General features: G+C 35.2%; 1 protein-coding gene and 1 long non-coding RNA gene across 3 annotated transcripts in view; one reads left to right on the top strand and one right to left on the bottom strand.

The window, feature by feature from the left end:
- The window catches only part of GALNTL6 (polypeptide N-acetylgalactosaminyltransferase like 6), a 1,644,699-nt gene that overhangs the window by 1,229,005 nt on the left and 395,531 nt on the right, over nucleotides 1-20,163 (bottom strand). The window lies entirely within an intron of this gene.
- On the top strand, nucleotides 12,496-15,413 carry LOC130455086 (uncharacterized). The gene is made up of 2 exons (XR_008912962.1): nucleotides 12,496-12,699; nucleotides 15,045-15,413. It is a non-coding gene; the product is annotated as an uncharacterized LOC130455086 (long non-coding RNA).

The raw sequence follows: 20,163 nt of genomic DNA, 5'->3' as shown, positions 1-20,163 counted from the left end.
AGGCAGAGTCAAAATGTTGGTCTCATTTATTCAGATAACATACCTAGAAAACAGGGAATGTTCTCACTAGTTTGGGCAAAGGTGCGGCCAAGGTGCTTCCTCTTTACCCTCATTTCCTCTTCAACCAATATAATTTTCAGGTTTTAGTGGTTGGTCCAAGAGAGCCAAGTAAGTCAAGACCTTAGATTTATTTGTCATAGTATGGATTCAGGAATACAATAAACCTCTGGCATACCAGTCAGAGAAGAGGATTTATTTTTTTAAAATGATTGAACACAAAACTCTAAATAAAACTGAGGCACTTTTCCGTCCTGCTCTACTTTTACTTAGTTTTGAATGTGGACAAATTCTTTTAACTAGCCAAATTCCATCCAGACTTCCAAAAAATGTAAGAATAAGGTATCTGTCAACTGTTAGCTAACAGCCACAGAGGAACTCAAATGTCTAAAGAGACTCATCCATTTTCATTACATACCCAAATCTGTATCACCACCTCAGGGTATAAACTTTTCCTTAATTACATTTCCATATGCTTTACCAAGAATTTTTATGGGGATGTGATTTGTGCATATCATTGATAGGTAAAATATTTAGAACAGTGATTATTTTGGTTTGGGGACATCAGGGTGTCTCTAATTATCTCAAGGAGGGTGTTATGAGGTTCTTGAAACATTTTCCTCTCTGCTTGAATTTGTAAGGGAAAAATTAAATTAGGAAACTTTTAGACAAAGTTTTGGGGGAGGTGGAGTCAAGATACTAGAGTGAGGATCACAATTTTTATTTAAGTATTTTTCCATAGTTACATGATTCATGTACTTTCCCTCTCCTTTTCCCCTCCCCCCTCCCTGAGCCAACAAACAATTCCACTGGGTTATATATGTATTATCACTTAATACCTATTTCTACATTATTCATTTTTGTTAGAATCCAATACCAACACATCCAATACCCATATAAACAAGTGAAAACTCAAATGTTTTCCTTCTGTATTTCTATTCCTACAGTTATTTCTCTCAATGTGGATAGCATTCCTTCTCATAAGTCCCTTGGGATTGTCCTTGAGGATCACCACTTTTAGCTCTCTTCTATTATAATTCCTACAGGATAGCCTAGAAAATTTGTCAGACAAAATTATTTGGGAAACCCTCCCACCTAATATGAACAGCGAGTCATTTTTCCAGGGCAGTGCAGTTTAGGAAGACAAATAAAGAGGTCCCTCAACACCAGAGTAGGAGATAGCTATAAGTGCATTATAGGGACAAGAGAAGTAGCTATAATATTCTGTCACCAGTGGGTTAAAGGAGAACCCAGAAAGAACACTAGATCAGAAAGAAAATATAGATGGCCCGGGAACTATCTCTAGGAATGGGTATTATCTGGGAATTCTGCCACCCACTCATCAGTTCCATATCACAGATCCAGGGCAGAGAGAAGTAGCCACCGAATGTAGTGAGTTTGCTGAATACTGAGCACAAAATAAATTCCAGAAATAGCTTTATGGCTCTGTGCCTAGAAGCAGAGCATGCATTCAGTTCTAACCTTTACACAAGAACATAAACCTGTGGTAGAAAATCTTGGGCAGTTAACCAAGACCAAAGAGGAGCCAGAAAGTTCTATTGCTCTAAACCTGCAGAACATCCTGGTGGGCTAATAGTATTTGATTCCAGCAATAGTCTTTGCCAAAAAAAAAAGACTTCAAAACATGTAAAAGCAATGCCTAAAACAAAAATCCTCATTAGACACAAACCAAAAAAGAAATTTTAGAAAAGTTAAAGAGCAAAAGAGAGAATTAAGAAAAACAAAAATCATTATTTTAAAAATAAGAGTGGAGAGATGAGGGGAGGTGAAGTCAAGATGATGGAATAGAAGCAGGAAGCTCAAAACCACCATGAGAATCCTCTCTAACCAATCTTAAAATAACTCCACAAAATTAATACAGGAGATAAAGGACCAACAAGGAAACAGAGTGAAGTAACTTTCATAAAGAGAACAACTTGAAAAGTAAACAGGGAGAATCAGGAGCACTGTGGTTAAAGGGGAACACAGTCAGGAGGAAACTATAGAAAGGAGTAAGGAGCAAGCCAATAGCAAGATCCCTCTGCCACCCCACACCATATCTACTGCTCCAGATTCTGAACACTGATTGGCCCAAGCTAACATACAGACCATGAGACCCTGCTTTGGCCAACAGGAGTCCAACCCAACAAACACTCCTTAAAATTCCAAGCAAAACTGCACTGAGGTCTAGAATTCTATGCCAGGGAAATCTATTCTGTGTGGACTGATTTGTGTGATCCCAAAGCAATACTAGCAGTCCCAGGTTGGACTTGTGAGGACTTGAATCACAGTTTGGGGCAGCTGATAGCCCCAGAGAGGGGCCCCCAATCTCTGACAGGGGCAGGACCCAGGGTGCTGACTTGTGGAAGCCTGGCTGGACCTTTCCAATGCTCAAGGCAGAGCTCCAGGGCAGGGAAGGCTACTGTGTACCTTATGTCTATCCTGATAAGCCCAGAATGAGACCAAAAATCTATGCCCAAGATTGAGGCTAGAATTTGAGTCATCAACAGTCTCAGGGAGGTGATTAAATTAGCAGTGGGAGGTGGCTCTCAGAGCTCTCAGCCAACAGGTCATCATACCATCTTGGAAGAACTGAAACTTGCATGACCCCAGAAATGAAGTTAAGGGTACCATCAAGGAAGAAGTGAAGTTTAAATCAGTGCCATATCCTTCTTGAGAACAGGGCCAACCTTTAAAATAAAATAAAATTTTATAAAAAGTTTGGGGAAAATGAGCAAGCATCAAAAAAGCCACCAAAATAAAAAAAAATTCATGGAGACAAAGAGCAAGGCATGGACATGGAAGGGGACAGTGAAAGCAAAGCAAACAAATACAAAATCCCAAAGAAAAATATGAAATTGACTCAGATTCTGGAAGAACTCAAAAAGGATTTCAAAAATCAATTAAACATCAGTTATCTCAGTGGATTGAGAACCACACCCATAAAGGGGAAGTTCTGGGTTCAAATCTGGCCTTGGACAATTCCTGATTGTGTGGCCATGGGCAAGTCACTTAACCCCTATTCCCTAGCCTTTACCACTCTTCTGCCTTGGAACCAATACCCAATATTTATTTCAAGATGTAAAATGAGTTTTTTAAAAAATCTATTAAGAGTAGCAGAGAAAAAAAATGGGGAAGAAAAATGAAAGTAATGGAAAAAGGAAGTAGGCCAACTGAAAAAAGGAGTCAAAAGCTGACAGAAGAACATAATTACTTAAAAATTAGACTTGGGCAACTAGAAGGTAATGAATTCATGAGACATCAAGAAATGATAAAACAGAATCAAAAGAAAACAAAACAGGAGAAAATGTGAAATATCTCATTGAAAAAACAACTGACCTAGAATATAGATCCAGGGGAGACAACTTAAGAAGTATTGGATTACTTGAAAGCCAGAAAGAAAGAAAGAATGAAAGAAAGAGAGAGAGAGGGAGAGCTTGGATATCAGAATAAAAGAAATTATCTAACTGCCCAAATATTCTTAAACAAGAGAGTAAAATAGAAATTGAAAAAATCCATAGATGTCCTCCAGAAAGAAATCCTCAGATGATAACTCCTAGGAATATAATATCTAAATTCATAAGCTTCTAAGCCAAGGAAAAGATAATGCAAGTCACTACAAAGAAATAATTCAAATACCATAAAGCTACAGTCAGGATTACACAAGACTTCGCAGCCTCCATCTTAAAAAAGATTATAAGGGATGAAATATGATATTCTGGAAGGTGAAAGATCTAGGTTTACAACCTGGAGTCATATATCCAGCAAAATGGAATATGTTCATATTGGGTTGGGGGTGGGGGGGATGGTCATTCAATAAAATAGAAGATTTCCAAGCATTCCTAAAGAAAAGACAAGACCTAAAAAAGAAAATTTGAAGTGCAAACACAAGACAGAAATGAAGTCTAAAAAGGTAAATAAGAAAGAGAAAATTTAAGGGACTCAATAAGGTTTAAGTTGTATGTATTCCTACATGGAAAGGAGATATTTATAATTCTTAAAAATTCTTATTAGGAATAGAGCAGTTAGAAGGAGTATACATAGACAGAGGGTGGGAAAGCAAGCTGATTAGGATGATATGATATGCAAAACAAAAAATCCAAGGGGTGAAAAAGAGGATTGCACTGAGAGAAAAGGGAAGGGAGAGATGGAATGGGATAAATTATCTAAATTAAAGAGGTATGAGAAAACAGTTACATTGGAGGGGAGCATGAGGGTGGGATCAGCAATGTGTAAACTTTGTTCTCATCATAACTGGCTCACAATGAGAATAACAACTATATTCACTAGGGCAGTGATGGCAAGTATTTCAGAGACCAAGTGCCCAAACTGCAACCTTCACATCACATGCAAGCCTTACCCTAGGCAGGGGTGGGAGGAAGCACTCCAATTGGCCTGCTGGGAAGAATGGTGGGTGAAATAAGAAATGGCCTAAGGTATGCATGGAGAGGAGGAGGGAAGCAGCCCCTCTGGTATGCATGCCATAGGTTCTCCAACACAGAACTGAGGTAGCACTGAGGTATAGAATTCTATCTCATCCTATAAAGAAGTAGGAGGGGAATTAGAAAAGGGAATGAGGATAGGAATAGGAGGGAGGGGGAAGTGGGAGGGGTGATAAAAAGCAAAACACTGGTGAGGAGAAGCAGAGTGAAAGGGGAAAGAAGAGGATAAAAAGGGAAAATAAGATGGAGGAGAATATTGAGAGGGTAACCATAACTGTGAATGTGAACAGGATGAACTCACCCATCAAATAGTAATTGATAGCAGAACAGATTGAAAACCAGAATCCTACTATATGTTGTATACAAGAAATACATTTAAGACAGGTTAATATAGACAGAGTAAAGAAAAAAGGCTGGATCAGAATTTATTGTGCATAATCTCATGTAAAAAATGCAGAGGTAGTAATCCTTATCTCAGATAAAACTAAAACAAAAATGAATTTGCTTAAAAGACATAAGGAAAGGTACTATAAACAATGAAGTATATGTATATATATAAATATATATATGCATGCATCAAATAGTATATAGCCTCTACATTTTTAAAAGGGGAGTTAAATTAATTTCAGGAAGAAATATACAGAAAAACTATCCTAGTGGGGGACCTCAACTTTCAGATCTATATAAATCAAACCTAAGCATTAACAAGAAAGTAGTAAAAGAAATGAATGAAGTCTTAGAAAAATTAGAACTAAGAGATTTCTAGGGAGAAGTGAATGCCCCTAGAAAGAAATATACCTTCTTTTCAGTAGTGCATGGCTCCTACACAAAAATTGACCATTATTAGGGCATAGAAACTTCACAATCAAATGCAGAAAAGGAGAAACAATAATGCATCCTTTTCAGATAATAGCACAATAAAAATGTTAATCAATAAAGCACCATGGAAAGATAAATAAAAATTTATTTGGAGACTAAATGAACAAATGTTAAAAAAGCGTGGGTCAAAGAACAAATTATAGAAAGAATCCACAATTTTATTAATGAGAATGATAATAAGGAAACAATATGTCAAAATTTATTGGTTACAGACAAACTAGCGTGTGGGGAAATTTATATCTCTAAACATTTACATCAATAAAATAGAGAAAAGGCAGATCAATAAAACTGGACATACAACTAAAAAATAAATCTAGGAAAAGGACAAATTAAAAATTCTTATTTAAAGACTGATTGGAAATCCTAAAAATTAAAGGAGAAATTAATAAAATTGAAAATAATAAAAAAGAGAGTCATTGAGCTAATAAATAAGAGCATGGGTTTCTTTTATGAAAAAAAATAGTGTTGGTAAATTTGATTTTTTAAAAAAGGAAAAGAATAAAATAAAATATTCAGTATCAAAACTGAAAAGGGTAAATTCACTGCCAATGTGAAAATTAAAACAAAAAATAGGAGGTATTTTGCCTAATTATATGCCAATAAATCTAACATTCTAAGTGAAATGGATGAATATTTACAAAAACACAAATTGCCCAGATTAGAAAAAGAGGAAATAGAATACTTAAATAATCCCATATCAGAAAAATAAATTGAATAAGCCATAAATGAACTTGCTAAGAAAAAATCTCTAGGGCCAGATGAATTCACAAGTGAATTCTATCTAATATTTAAAGAACAATTAATGACAATACTATATAAACTATTTAGGAAAAGAGGCAAAGAAGGAATACTACCAAATATTTTTATGAAAGACATACAATACTGTTACCTAAGCCAGAAAGAACAAAAACAGAGAATGAAAGTTATAGGCTAAATTCATTAATGAATATAGATGCAAAAATGTAAAATAAGATAATAGCAAGGAGACTACAATGATATATCACCAGGATCATTCACTATGACTAGATGGGATTTTTACCAGAAATGCAGGGCCAGTTTAATATTAGCAAAACTATCTACATAATTGACCATATCAATAATCAAACTAAGAGAAATCATATGATTATCTCAATAGACGCAGAAAAACCTTCAACAAAATACAACACTCGTTCTTATTAAAAACACTAGAAAATATAGTAATTGAAGGGCCTTTCCTTAAAATAATATACAGTATTTATTTAAAACTATCAGCAAGTATCATCTGCAACAGGGATAAATTATAAGACTTCCCACTAAGCCCAGGAGTGAAGCAAGGATGCCCATTATCACCATTATTATTGAATGTTGTACTAGAAATGTAAGCTTTATAAGTAAGATAAGAAATGAAGGGATTAAAGTAGGCAATGAGGAAATTAAACAATTACTCTTTGCAGATGAAATGATGGCATTCTTAAAGAATCCTAGAAGGTGAACTAAAAAACTATTTGAAATAATTAACAAATTTATTAAAGTTGCTGTATACAAAATAAATCCACATAAATCACCAGCAAATTATAATGTCCAGCAGAGAGTTAGAAAGAAGACTTCCATTTAAAATCACTCTAAACAATATAAAATATTGGGAATTTACTTGCCAAGGCAAATACAGGAATTATATGAACACAATTATTAAACACTTTTCACACAAATATAGTCAGATCTAAACAATTGCAAAAAAATTAATTGCTCATAGGTAGGCTGAAGTAATATAATAAAAATGACTGTTCTACCCAAATTAATTTATTTATTCAGTATACCAATCAAACTATCAAATAATTATTTCATAGAACTTGAAAAAATAATAAAATTTATTTGGAAGAACAAAAAGTCAAGAATATTAAGAGAACTAATGAAATGAAGGAAGGAAGTCTAGCAGTATCAGATCTAAAACTGTACTATAAGGTAGCTATCATCAAAACAATCAGGTACTGGCTAAGAAATAAAATGGTAGATCAATGGAGTAAATTAAATATACAATATACAGAAGTAAATGACCTTAGCAATCTAGTGTTTGATAAACCCCAAATCCTAACTTTTGGAATAAGGACTCACTATTTATCAAAAACTGTTGGTAAAATTAGAAAACCATAGAGTAGAAGCTAGGTAAATATTTCTATCTCATACCAAGATAAAATCAAAAATCAATATATGATACAGATAAAAAGACTGATATCACAACTAAATTAGGGGAACATAGAATAGTTTGCCTATAGTTTTGATCTTTTGAGAAGGGAAGAATTTATGACCAAACAAGAAATAGAAAGTATTACAAGATATAAAATTATTTTGGTTATATCAAATTAAAAAGCTTTTGTACAAACAAAACCAATGTAACCAAGATTAGAAGTGAAACAATAAACTAGGAAAAACATTTTTATAATACATGTCTCCGATAAAGGTCAAATTTCTCAAATTTATAGAGAGGTAAAACTTAAAAGAATAAAAATCATTCTTCAATTGGCAAATGGTCAAAGAATATAAACAAGCAATTTTCAGATGAAGAAATCAAAGTCACCAAGAATCATTAAAAAAAATTTCTAAATTACTCTTGATTAGAGATATGCAAATTAAAACAACTCAGCTACCACCTCATACCAATAAGATTTGCCATTATGGCAGTAAAGAAAAGTGGTAAATGTTAGAGGGGTTGTGGCAAATTGGGACACTAATGCTTTATTGGTGGAATTGTGAACTGATTCAATTATTCTGGAGGGCAATTTGGAACTATGTTCAAAGGGCTATAGAACTGTGCATATCTTTTTATCAGGTAATACCACTACTGGGTCTGTATCTCAAAGAGATAATAAAAAGGGGGAAAGAGCTACTTTTACTGAAATATTTATAGAAGCTCTTTTTGTAGAGGAAAAAAATTGGAAATTGATGGGATATCCACCAATTGGGAATGGCTAAACAGATTATGATACAAGTTGGTGATGGAATACTACTAAATGATTAGCAAGATGATTTCAGAAAAAAACTGGAAAGATTTGCAGGAAATGTGCAAAGTAAAATAAGCAGAACTGGGAGAACACTATACATAACAACAATTATATCGGATGATGATTATCTGTGAAAACTTGGCTACTTTTAGTAATGCAATGATCTGGGACAATCCTGAAAGACTGATAATGAGGAATTCTACACACCTCCAAAGAAAGAACTTTTGTAGTAGTCTTTCAAATGAGTTTATTTATGGTTTTATTTTTGGTTTTTGGTCATGTGTGATTTTGTTCTTAAAACAGTGACCAATATGGATGTGTGTTTTGCATGACAATGCATAAAATTAAAAAAAATAATGAGTGGTAAAGGAAAATGGGGAAAAGGATGGTTGGGGGGGGGGGGATGAGAAGTACCCAAGAAAGGGATGCAAAGAAGATTGACATTTTGATAAATAAGTCAAAGGACACAAACAGGCAATTCTCATATGAAGACATTAAAACAATCATTAATCATATGAAAAAATGCCCTAAATTTGTATTAACTAAAGAAATGCAAATTAAAACAATTCTGAGGCACCATTTCACAAATATCAGACTACAAAAAAAGATAATATTGAATGCTAGAGATGTGGAATAACTGGGACACTAAACCACTGTTAGTGGAACTATGAACTGATACAATTATTCTGGAAATCAATTTTCAACTTTGCCCAAAGATCCATAAAAGTATACATACCCTTTGACTCAGCAAAACTATTAGTAGGTCTGTATACTAACAAGATTAAAGATATAGGAAAATGGCCTACTTGTTCAAAAATATTTATAGCCCCTTTTTTGTGGTGGCAAAGAATTGGAAATTAAATGGATGTCCATCAATTGGGGAATGGCTGAAGATATTATGGCATACAATTATAATGGAATACTATTGTACCATAAGAATTGATGAACAAGATGATCTCAAAACAACCTGGAAAGATTTATACAAAGTGATGCAAAGTTAAGTGAGCAAAACCAGAAGACAAGATAGACATCATATTTCAACAAATTATAAATAAAATAACCCAGATATTTTAGAACTAGAGGGCAACGTACAAATTGAAAGACTCTTCCAATCACCCCCTTAAGAAACTCTTGAAATGTAAACTCCCAGGAATATTGTAGCCAGGATCTATAACTCCCAGGTCACATAGAAAATTCTGAAAATCTCCAGAAGGAAATAATTAAAATACAATAGAATCACAGCCAGAATCACACAAGATTTAACAACCACCACAAAGAAGGAATGGAAGGATAGCAATATGATATTCCAGAAGATAAAAAAGCTAGAAATACATCTAAGAATAACCTATCCAGTAAAACCAAGGATTACCTTATAGAGAAGAAATGGACATTTAATGAAATAGAAGATTTACAAGTTTTGCTAGTGAATAGACTAGAGCTGAATAGAAAATGTGACATTCAAAAAAAAAAACATAGGACACGAGAGATATTAAAAGGTAATTATAAGTAAGCCATCATAAAGAAATAAAAAGGTTAAACTATATATTGTTATATATGGTGGTGAGTCATTATAGTAGACACATATCACTTACACTAGAGAATAATTCATAGGAGAAATAAAGTAAAAATGGCAAGGTTCAATATGCATTCAGATTCTATCAGTTTCTTCTATAGCACTTGACAGCCTTTTTCATCACACTAGCTGTATAACAATTTCTCTAGACTGCTATTAAGCTCTCCCTCAGTTTCCTATTCTTTGTGAAACTTCAAATCCTTTATTCTCTCTACATCCAATTCTGTTTATTTCCTACCACCTTCACTAATTCAATCTTATTCCACAAGAATACAGGGAATGACTTCTAGGTGTCGAGAATAGAGAGCCATTCTCAGAGCTAGGAAGACTTGAGTTCAAGTTTTACCTATAATATACATTTATTATAAGATAATATTTTTAATCTTATGAAAGTGCTTAACATGCTGTCTGCCAAGTAATAGGTATTTAATAAGTCTTTACTGTTTCCCTCTTCCTAGTTTACCCCTCAATGCCCTATACATCATGGCACCACCTACATTACTGGAGTGTTTTCCCAACTGGAAATTCTTTATCCTAATGAAATCACACATCTTATCTCTATCTTTGTCTAGATAAAGAGGAGAGGAAAGGCATCTCAACTGAAAAAGAAACATAATAACGTGGATAGGAGAGAAGATGTATTTAATAGTATTAGAAATCATGAAGATACTAATAGGGGAACAGTTAAGGAAAACTAAATCATGGAGGTCAGATCGCAGAGAACCTTGAATGTCAACCTGAGGTATTATTTAGGTAATTATTTAGGCAACAGAAAGCCAATGAAAGGTTTTAAGCATGGTCATGAGATTATCAAAACACCATTTTTGGTGTTTAGGTCTCTCTAATGAGAGTTGGTTTGTAGAAGAATTGTTACTCTCTTTCTTAATCCCCATTCTCAATATCTAGGAGCCAAACTGAACTCAGGCTATTGATACAATGTACTTACTGTCAACTATAAAAGCAGTATTTATTAAGTACAGCTAGGTGGCTCAGTGGAAAGAGATCCAGGTTTGGAGTAAGGATGACCTGAGTTCAAATCTGGATTCAAACACTTATTATTTGAGTGACCCTAGGCAAATCAATTAACCTGTTTTCCTCAGTTTCCTCATTTGTAAAATGAGCTGAAGAAGGAAATGACAAATCACTGAAGTATTTCTGCCAAGAAAACCCCACATAGGTCAAGAGTCAAATGACTGAAATGACTGAACAATCTTGCAAAATAGTAAAGCTGGCAAAGGAAAAAATATTTGGCACCTTGCTTTATAGAGCTTATAGTATACAAAAGAATAAAATAACTTCACCAACAAGTATAATCATAATTTACTTAATGGATGAATTTCATAGCTGAAAACAAAATTCTCTGTTACATCTTAAAAGGAGAGTTTCTATTCAGAAGTAGATTCATGGACGACACATGTCCTTTCAAAAGGAATTCAATAGGTGAATAGGATTAAGAAGAGTATTCCCAAAATATACAATTGTTTGAAGAAATGCTCAAAAGGAGGATAGTGCTGTGGAGAAGTTTTGAGGGGACATGTATAGGAGGCCATTATTTCAAATATGTCACTTATTTCTATCTGTCTCACCAGAGGCTTTTAGATACTTTCCCTTAAGTAAAATCAGGGCATCTTTCTTGTTTGAATAAGAGTTCATCTCATTCCAATCTAAAAACTTCTTTCATTATTTTGCATTCTCTTAATCTATAAAATTTCTCCAACTTCCATTTGCTTTCTCCTTAGATAAATGGATTTACCATTTGCCTTTAAATTTAGTCTATAAAATGATGCTTTGTGTAAGCAGTATTTGATAGGAATGAATTAATTTGGTGGATCAAACTTAGGGTATTCTACAAGAGATAGCAACCAGGAAAGTGGCTTTTTTGAACCCCCCCAAATGTCCATAGGACTGCATTATTTAGGGGAATAGATGTGACTCTTTCCCAGAATTCCCTTTATCAAAAGAGAACATAGTTACCTGGTTCAAGGGCCCTTATGTTCACTTCAAGACAAGAATCACAGCCTGATAGATAAGATGGTAGAGATATTGACTTATGTCTATCTTTGAGTCACCTGTAAATATGTTTAAATTTCTTATATCCTAAGAATGATACATTGCATGGGAAATATAAGATTTATAGTAGTAATAAAGAATTAGAAAGTAGAGGTAGGTTAGTGATTGAAAATGGAGAGCCCTGAATGCTAAAAAGAGGTATTTGGGATTAACTCAGTAGGTGAAAGGAAGATGTTAAAAATTTGAAGATTTTTCAAACAGAATATCTTGATCATCAGGGGAAAAATAGTTATCCCAACAATAGCATAAAGAATGGATTGAAACAGGGAGTGGAGAAGAGAATATTTAGTAGGAAGCTATTGAAATAGCTGTATACAGGAGGGCAGCTAGGTGATTCAGTAGATTGAGAGCCAGTTCTAGAGATAATAATCCCTAGGTTCAAATCTGGCCTCAGACAATTCTTAGCTTTGCATCCCTGGGCAGTTCACTTAATCCCCATTGCCTAATTCCTTACTACTCTTCTTCTTTTGACCAATACACAGTATTAATTCTAAAACAAAAGGTAAGGGTTTAAAAAATAGAAATAGCTGTGTATTATACTATCACAATAGTGGGGAGTGTATTAGTTAGTGGGGAAATTGAGAAGGAACCAGAGTTGCCAGGTACTTGGGGAATAAATATAAGGTAGCACCACTGCTTCCTTCCCTTCCCCCAAGCAGAGCTATTAACTATGGAGTCAGTTCTGACTAGAGCTGAAAGGGTAAGTGAAAATCCTCCTCAGCCTCCTTCTTCTTTAAATGATGAATTTTGTAATTTGTAATTCCCCTCCTAACACATTGAATATGATTGAACCTTTAGTAAAAACCAAAATATCTATTTATTTGGGTAAAAGGGTTGAAAGTATAATGAGGATAGAGGAAAACAGGATGTCCCTAGCTATTTCCCTTCCATAGATGATTTCAAGGATTTGAATCAGGGAGTCTGCTTTAGAATAAGCTCTGATTTTCCTCTAAGGGAAAGGTCTCTATCCTAAAGGTATCATCAATGAAAGACAGGATCTTCTGTTTCTCAGGCAAAAGGATTCAGGGATGTATGTAGTCTTCACAGTAGGGATTAGTCCCCTCCTTTGTCAGACCAAGGAGAGAAGAAGAACCTTTTGCTTTTCAACTGCTCCTCCTTTTTAGTTGACTGGAAAGTTCCATCCCATCCCCCAATGACAGTTAGGTTCCATCTCATCTCTTCCTGAGATGATTTTTCCAAATCCAGGCTTTTCCATTTCTTTTGGCATTTCCCTCTTACACAGGAGAAACAATGAAATTATCATGTGCATACACACACACACACACACACACACACACACACACACACACACACACACATACAATTGTATAAGTACCTTACCTTTAGAGTCCTTAGATTTAAATCTGGATAAAACTTTAATGGCCATTTAATCAAATCCTAACATTTTTAAAAGTATGGAAACTAACTGAGGTTCTGAGAGGTTAAGTAACTCACTGCTTTCAAACACAAAAGCAATAATGAGAGAATCAAAAGTTAGACCTTGAAAATCTTAAAACCCATACAAATAGAGTGATGACTATGCTAATCAGTCCTTAGCTGACTATTAAATACATCAGTTGGGTTATAATCTAGTGCAGTGGTTCTCAATCTTTCTAATGCCGTGACCCTGCAATACAGTTCCTCATGTTGGGGTGACCCCAAACCAAAAAATTATTTTGGTGGCTACTTCAAAACTGTAATTTTGCTATAGTTATGATTTGGGATGTAAATACCTGATATACATTATGTATTTTCATTCCTACAAATCAAACATAATTTAAATATAGTGATTAATCACAAAAACAATATTTAATTATATGTTGAGAAATATTCATCCAGCAGGAGGCAGACTGAGCACTGGGGCAGGAGGTAAGTCCTGCCTGGGGTGGGGGTTCCTGTCGTCTCCCTCCAGCTCAAGCTGAGGCTTCACTTTGCTGGGGTTACTCTGCTCTGTTATCCGCTCCAGGATTTATCCTCTCTAGGACTCATTCTTAACCCCTCTGGAGCCAGTGCCCTGGTGCTCTCTCTGGGTCTCTGTTTGAGTCCGGTCTCCAGGCAACAGGGTAAATCCATCGCCCCTCATAGGGGGAGGGCTGCTGATAAGTAACTAATATTAGTACAATGTGCAGGCAGCAGGGTCCCCGTTCTTTCTGAGATCTTGCTGTAAAGTAATGTGATTTCTCAGCAGCTAAAGCCATCAGAAATATGTATTTTCTGATTGCTTTAGGTGACCCCTGTGTTTTGGTCGTTTGACCCCCACCGGGGTCGCGACCCACAGGTTGAGAACCACTGATCTAGTGCCAAACCCAATGAATATATACATTCAAGAAGGAATAGCTTACTTACTGGTATGATAGTAAATTGTGGAATATATTCTAGAATTTAGAAAAAAAAAAAGATACATTTGAGTTTATCTAGTCTTAACTTCCTCATTTTAGTCTTAATATGCCTTATTACAAATGAGGAAACTAAGAAATTTAGTTATTTGTCAAAGGTTAGATAGACAATAATGAGCAAAATTAGTATTCAAAACTAGGTCTTTGACTTCAAATACTATCTACCACTGTTGGCAAATCTTTTCAAGATTGTGTGCCCAAATTATATACCTTCAAGCTACCTGTGAACCTCCCATATTACTTCAGAGAGGAGGGGGAGGAAATGATCGCACTGGGCTGCTGGGCAGAGGAGGGAGGCATATAAAAAATATCCTCAGGCACTGTGGAAAGAGGGAACAGAGCAGCTCCCTCCAGCAAACTGGGGCACACATGCCATGCCTTCACCAACACAGCTATATGCTTTACACTAAATTGAGAATTATAGAACCAAGAAGTTGTAAGAGGCCTCAAAGACCATCTAGTGTGATACATGACTATGTTTTATAAAATCACTGAAAAGTGACCTTTTAACTATTGCTTAAAACTTCCAGTGAAAGCAAACTTATTATCTGATAAACATATTCATTTTATTTTTGGCAAATTTTAATTGTTAACAATTTTCAGTAGAGTGAGTATAATAATTTGTGATATTATTTCCTTATTAATCTAGGTTCTGGCCTCCAAATCTTTCAAGACAACAACCATATCCCAGCCCCAACTATTCTCTTTTTCAGGCTAAGCCTTATTTTCCTAAATCAATACTCATAAGTGGACCTCCTGCTTGGCATCTTTAAATACAAATCAGTTTATCAATGACCTTCTCAAAAATAACACCCAGGACTGGACTCAATACTCCAGGTGTCATATGCTGAGGGCAGAGAACAGCAGGACTTTCATTTCTCTTCTGATCACCAAACCTTCCATCTTTTAGCTTGAGAAAAACTTTCTCAGAAGTAAAATTACATTCTTGATGGCTATAAGAGTTATATTAATCACAATACCTTCAGCCTTTTTCTTATGAGTAAACCCTTCCTTTGAATCCTATCTTCAATTCTTGTCATTTTTTAAAATCAAAAACATATTTACTTATACTAATTGTCACCATCTACCTATTGACTCACTGTTTCAGCCCGCTGGAATATTGTGAGATGATAATTTGGCCATACAATATGGAGAGCTTGTCGTGTCCTCCTAGGGCAGCTCTCCAGCCTCTGACCCTCACCTGACACCCAGCTCTCACTTGTGGCTCCCAGTAGCTGCTAGCATGCGGCAGTGGCCACACCCCGGGCAACGGCTTCAACAGGCCGGCTAAACCTTGTGAGGGTAGCCATCGGGTCATCGACCCCTGGTGAACCAGGGCTTTACTCAGCCAGCATGTGAAGACTGCTTTGGCTGAACAGATGGAAGAAACCAGTAAGAAGTTTCAACGGCTGAGATGGCGACGCAGCAAAGCACTGTGGAGTGCTCAGGGCGTGTTGGAGCACAAAAGACAACACAGCCATCCACTGCAGCTGAGGAAGTCTCCAGGTGTAACGACTTTTTGTGCCACTGGACTCAGGCTTCCAATGCCGAGAGAGTGGGACTGTCTCTGTGCATCGACTCTTCCACTTAAATCTCCTTCATGCACAAGTGTCTTTGTGCACAAAAACACACAAAGACAATCGTCATCCTCGGCTACCGAGAGACTAATATGTATATGTATATATATGTGTGTGTGTGTGTGTGTATAAATATATATTTCTATTACCTAATTCCATCAATGTGTCTGATCATCACATCCAGTGCATATTTTTTGATATAGGTCTCATGTACATTAGCATATAACACATATTTCCCTCTTTGTCATATTGTAAAACAAGAGATACACTGCTTGATATTAGAGAAAAAAATCATAGAGGAAATAAAGTGAAGAAAGGTATCCTTCAATTTGCATTCAGACTCCATATGTTCCTTCTATTGTGGTGAATAGTCATTATTGTTGTGAATCCCTTGGAATTGTCCTGGATACTTGCTTAGTTGATAATAATTAAGTCATTCACAGTTGTTCATCATACATTATTATTTTTACTATGTACAGTACTATTCTAGTTATGCTCACTTCACTTTGTATCACTTCACATGTCTTTCCTAGTTTTTTGCATATAATTTCATGTGATAAGCATGATAATATTGAATATAATAGTATCAATGTTAAAGTATCATGGAATTCTACTGGATATTTCCTTCCAGGGGGTATTGATATACCAGCTAAAGTAGCCACACTCCATATGAATCATTCTTAACCAAATCATCCTTGGTTTAATTGATCAGTGCCAGGAAGAGGATGGTTAGAATAAATGGCTCTTTTGTCTTTGTTTTAGGGTTTTTTTTAAATTATTATTCCTCATGAATAACCTTTAATGCTTTAAAGCTTAGAGTGACTTCATGATTTATGTAAGAATTTGTAATATTACACACCTAGTCTTATAATTATTTTTTGGATTTCAGTTAGTTCAATAACAGACACATATAATTGAAAAGCATAGACATTGTCCATGTTGTTCTCAAATATTAGGTTGCATGGAAGAATATGAATGACACAATTAATTCAGTTTAATGATTTTACTAAGTACACAGAACCCTAATATCACAGATTTATAGTTAGAACTTACATTAGACCGTACATAGAAAATTCATGCTCCATCAAAATAAAAATCATATTTTTTTAACTATGCCATTTTAATGATTTGGGATTGTTAGACTATATGGAATTTATATATATGCATATATACATATGCAAATATATGTATATATTATCCCTGACCTCAAGAGACTTTTAGTATAATTGATAAAGTTCAGAAAAGGAGAGATTTAAATTAAAGAAATAATATCAAGAATTCTTTGATCTATATGTTAAGTGAGTACTTTTGTATATTAAGTACTATGGAAATTCAAAGACAAAGGAATGTCACTGTTGGCTAGCATGATCATTAGCTTCATAAGGAAGGTTTTAATTGAGGTAAAAGAGTATTTTGTAGCATTTGTAGGATTTAGATAATTACAGCCTCTAGATACATGCAGGGGGACACATGAAATATTCCTCTTGTCTGTCTCCTTTTCATTCACACACCTATCCCAGTAATTTAGGTTTTTATCACTTCTCACTTGGACAATTATAATGATTTTCTATTTGGTCTCCCTCTTTCCAATCTCTGTTACATTTCAACTTCCACTTAGATATTAACTTTCCTGCTGATCTAAACCATCTAAACCATCTCATCACCTTTAAAATTAAAAACCTCAATTTGCTCTCTATTTCCTATAAGATCAACGTCAAATTCCTTAGCATGGCATTTAATGCCCTGAACAATATGAGTCATTCTTACTTTTCAAGTTTTATTTCAGAGTACTCTCCTTTACAGTTTTGTTTTGTTTTCTTTTTCTCAGAACTTGGCAAAGTAACTTACATTTAAATAAGGACACAATCAGTGTTTATTGAATTAAAATGAATTCAATCCCTATATATTTTAGCAAAACTAGAATTCTGGTAATATCAAAACTATATATTCGCTCTTCTTTCCCTATAATTGTTGGTACCATCTCCCATACCTAGACTGTGATCCTTCCTCATCTCTGTTTCTTAGAACATTCATTTTTGTTTTGATCTTTGCTCAGGTGCTGCTTTCTCCCTGAAGCCTCCTCTTATACCCTAGATGTTAATGGTCTCTCTTTCCCTAAATCACATTTTATTTACTTATGTTGTGCCTGTTATTTTCTTCCAATGGAATCTGAACTCCTTGAGGGTTTGGGTATCTTTGAAAGTTTTTGTATACTAAACATTTAACATACAGCAAGTGATAGGATAGGAGCCCAGGACAGATCAGGCCCAGTGATGGAAAAGCAGCCATTCAAGGACTAACTTGTGAGCTTGCCTGAGACTTTGGCAAGGCCAGTCTCTATCTTTCAGCTACAGGCTGTTCTCTAGGCTGTAACTTAGATATGAAAGGATTCCTCCCCCAATATGATCATCATCAAAACCCTGGGACTTCCTTCATTCAAAAGAGCAAAGAAGTCTTTGTAATATCGTGATTATAAGAACTAGACCTTCTTCTCCTAAGTTACACAGAATAGATTAGCAGTTGCTTTTTCTCAATTTGCTTAAGAACTCTGGTAATGTCCTCGTGTGAAGTCATCTCATAAACAATATTCTGTGGGAAAGTAACACCCCCTAAGAATGATGTGATGCTTCAAATTTTACTCTTTATAAAAGTCTTCCTTTCTGTCACAATAAATGGAGTTGATCCACAGCACTCATCATTGTACTGTGTGTTCTTTACTCTCCCTCAGTATCTCTCCAAGTTATGTAGAGCCTGTCTTTTCTCTCTCCAACTTTCTCTCTGTCTCTATTTTCCGGTCACCTGGATCTGGTCTCTGTATGAACTAATACTCTCCCCAAGGTTGTGATGCCTCACTAACCCTTTTACCTGGCCCTATCACACCCAGTCATGTGCCATCACCTGTCATCCAACACGTGTCAATAAATACTGAAATGAAGACAATAGAGTGAAACGTCAAATATTTCATCTTCTCACATGATTTTTATATCTTCTTTCCCCATATTTACAATAATAAAAAAGATGCTTTTTCTTCATTTTAACTTCATAGCACGCCATCTTTTCATGTATATTGATTTTGGGTGCACTTCATTTTATATAGTAGATATGTACCTGAGTGAGAGTAACAGATTTCTTAATATTAAAACCCAATTTCTCATTGACAAGTCATTTTTATTTCCAAATAGGTTTTCACTAGTAGTAGTTTTCAGAACTTTAGCTTTATATTTCCTTTCTCTCACACTCTGCAATTAATGATTTGTAAACAAAAAAAAATAATATTGATGTTAAAAGCAGCTCAGAATTTAATAGAATTCCATGAAGAAACGTTTCCTACTATTGAACATGCCCCAACTGAGTTGTTTTGTGCATTTGAATTTTTCTAAAAGACTTCTCCTTTTCCTGAAAACAAGAAATGTATTTTATGTACATAACCAGTTGGGTATGAAGTTTAAGATGGAGAAAAAGAAAAGAAAATCCCCTATCTACTCAAAGTTAAAATTATTTCAAAAGTAGATTTTGCCTAATAATATTGTACAAATGCTTCAATGATGTGATTGTTACCTATGTGCCCAGAGGCTGACCCAACTCTGACAGCTTGATCAGCTGCCCTGTCCTATGTGGTTCTTGACTAAATTCACATCTCTTTCAATGCCACTTGGAGAGAATCCAAAGAGCTACCAGATGCTGTTTGCTGTTTCTCAAACAGAGCCAGTGAAGCTCTCACAAAACAGACTGCATATTTAGATTAAGAATGAGTCTTCATTAGAAATCCATTTAAAGGCTTCATTTTGGCTGTTCTTCCTGACTTGTGGGCTCTTCTTTTCTTCTGCAAGGATAGTTCAGCCTAAAGGATGGATGTTTTGGCTCCTTCATAATTTAGCCCAAATTTACATCCAAACGGTGCCCCAGGCAGTTGTTTCTTAAACATGTTCAGGACTGTGTATCTGAATGTGGATTTTGAGCATAGAGGGGATAGACAAGAAAGGTTTCAGCCTCATTACTTTATGGTGATAATCCCAGTTCATGCCTAGGGAGACATCAGTTCTCATAGGATTTGTGGTTTGCCAAGGTGTTTCATAGGAACACATCTTTTCCAAAGGAGAAATGGGTAATGGAATTTGGTTGACTTTAAAGCCAAAATATTTCCTTCAGAGATCTGAGTCTGATACAACTGAAACTTCAGACCCATTTAAC

This window comes from Monodelphis domestica, chromosome 6 (genome assembly GCF_027887165.1).
Source record: "Monodelphis domestica isolate mMonDom1 chromosome 6, mMonDom1.pri, whole genome shotgun sequence".
In the NCBI taxonomy this organism is placed as follows: Eukaryota; Metazoa; Chordata; class Mammalia; order Didelphimorphia; family Didelphidae; genus Monodelphis; species Monodelphis domestica.
The sequence above is the reverse complement of the archived record's forward strand: the minus strand, read 5'-3'. Positions and strand labels throughout refer to the sequence as shown.